This window comes from Urocitellus parryii, chromosome 4, assembly GCF_045843805.1.
Source record: "Urocitellus parryii isolate mUroPar1 chromosome 4, mUroPar1.hap1, whole genome shotgun sequence".
NCBI classification, from domain to species: domain Eukaryota; kingdom Metazoa; phylum Chordata; class Mammalia; order Rodentia; family Sciuridae; genus Urocitellus; species Urocitellus parryii.
This window is the reverse complement of record NC_135534.1, coordinates 57671854-57674426: the sequence shown is the minus strand read 5'-3', so window position 1 is coordinate 57674426 and position 2573 is coordinate 57671854. Positions and strand designations below refer to the sequence as shown.

The following is a 2573-nucleotide window of genomic DNA, read 5'->3' as shown; positions in this document are numbered from 1 at the left end:
AGTTTCAAAATGTTTCTGAGTCTTATCTTTTATACATTGGAAACAATAATAACTGTCTCATGGATTTCAAAGATATTGTTAATAACAACTGACACCAGGAAATACACAATAGATGATAATGAGTGTTATTAATGCCAAATGACATTGTGCAAAGTGAGAGGAAAGTGTGTAGATTAGGGGATGTATAAATGAGCTACTGAGTTCAATGACCAAAAAGCAGCGATTTTTTACTGATATTCCAGAGAATGCTCTTTATGTTAAAAAAAAATGACTCTGGGAACAGGATCACAGAATACTATATCATCCATTACTTAACTTTTTTCCCCTTGATCAGAGTGATTCTTTATGACCATTTTGTAAATATGATGAAAAATATCAGCTTTCATAAATGATAACAGGCAGTTCACAGCATGATATTCTAACTGGTTCAAAATCACATCATTTGTTTTCTTCGTAAACCTACTTGGAAGGTTGCACAGTAAGCATCATTATTTTCTCCTAACAGGTGGTTCATTTGTGGGTTGATATGCAGCAAACTCAGAATGATTCTTTGTACTGGTGCTACTAAAAGATCCAAGGGGAGAATAAATATAAATGGCTTTCAATGGTTGAAGTGAAGGAAAAGAAAACCATACTTTTGGTATAAGAAAACCATGTATAAAGTCATAAATCAAGAACCAAACTTTGGATATTAATTAAAAAAATATCTAAGTTATGCAGGTTTTCTGAAATAAGTAATGCACTTCTTATCTTGATGCTCTTCTATAAACAGGGAGAGACACTCATGGGAGAGGAGAACCAAACCTCTGTGACAGAGTTTGTCTTCCTGGGCCTCTCATAGGACCCACACACCCAAGTCCTGCTCTTCCTCCTTTTCCTCATCATCTACCTGCTGACCTTGCTGGGAAACCTGCTGATGGTGGTGCTCATTCACAAGGACTCCAGACTTCACACTCCCATGTACTTCTTCCTTAGAAACCTGTCCTTTGCTGATCTCTGTTTCTCTACTACCACTGTGCCCCAGGTGCTTGTCCACTTCCTGGTGAGGAGGAAAACCATTTCCTTTGCTGGGTGCTCAATGAAGATCATTGTTCTGCTTCTGACTGGGTGTACAGAGTGTGCTCTTCTGGCGGTGATGTCCTATGATCAGTATGTGGCTGTGTACAAGCCTCTGCACTACTCCACCATCATGACCCACTGGGCATGCGTCAGGCTGGCTGTGGGGTCCTGGGCCAGTGGAGCATTTGTGTCCCTGGTGGACACCACATTCACATTGCGTCTTCCCTACTGAGGAAACAATATCATTAACCACTTTTTCTGTGAGCCTCCTGCCCTCCTGAAGCTGGCCTCAGCAGACACCTACAGCACAGAAATGGCCATCTTTGCCATGGGTGTGGTGATCCTCCTGGCTCCTGTCTCCCTCATCCTGGTCTCCTACTGGAACATTATCTGCACTGTGATCCAGATGCATTTTGGAGAGGGGAGGCTCAAGGTCTTCTCTACCTGTGGCTCCCATCTCATGGTGGTGGGTCTCTTCTAAGGCTCAGCAATATTTGCCTACATGAGGCCAAACTCCAAGACCACAAAAGAGTGAGATAAAATGATCTCTGTGTTCTATACAGTGGTGACTCCAATGTTGAACCCCATTATTTATAGCCTGAGAAACAAGGATGTCAAAGGGGCTCTCCGGAGAGTAACTGCAAAATAATCGTTTTGGAGGTGGAAATCTTGGATTATGATGACCATTTTAGGTATGTGGAGAGAAGGGATTTTTCTTGAAAATTTCCCGTTTTCATGCCATTGTTTCATTTTTTCCCCTTCTGTTTTGTGTCATTCTTTAAAGGAAACATATATTCTTACTATACTAAAGACAGGGCCCTCTATTCACTCTACACTATGTGCTGTCTCCACCTGTCAGAGATATCCTTCTCTCCCCCAGTCCTGTCTAATCAGGGTGTTTATTACTCAATAAGAATTCTCTTTATTGGTGTAATCATCAACCTCTCACAATCAATGCTAATCAGAATGTTTAATTCTTCATTTTCTGCCACAGTTTCTAGTATAATTGTGAAAACATTTTTCACACTTCCTTGTGTGAATAATGGATTGGAATTTTTCAGGACCTGCTATGCTGCCAGATACTTATTTTATGATGTTTCAATTTAAATACTTTCCAGAACAAAAAGAATTATAACTTATTATAATGCTTAAATAGAGTAATTGTAAAACTAAAAATAAACATAACAAACCTCTTGAGGAACCATCATTTGCCACATAACAGCATTTCAGCCTATGATGAACTGAGAAGGTCACATCAGACTGTATGGCCTATTGATGTTGTGGCCATTGTAATTTGTGTCCTATGGTGTATGTTGCTTCTACAGTGAGAAAATTTTGCACAACCAATTGCTTAAATGCATCGCTGTCTTAATGAAGACCTGGTGATTTGCATACAAATGACTCAGTAAGTGTTTGCTAATTGAGAAAATTACATATGAGATTAGAACTTTAGATAGATAAACACAATAATCAGATTCCCTTCAAACTAGAAATTAAAAGATTAGATTAAAATT

At 39.2% G+C, this 2573-nt stretch overlaps 1 pseudogene; it reads left to right on the top strand.

Annotated features, from left to right (window-relative positions):
* Positions 1-784: 784 nt before the first annotated feature.
* On the top strand, positions 785-1708 carry LOC144254535 (olfactory receptor 2D3-like; annotated as a pseudogene).
* The last annotated feature ends 865 nt before the right edge of the window (positions 1709-2573 follow it).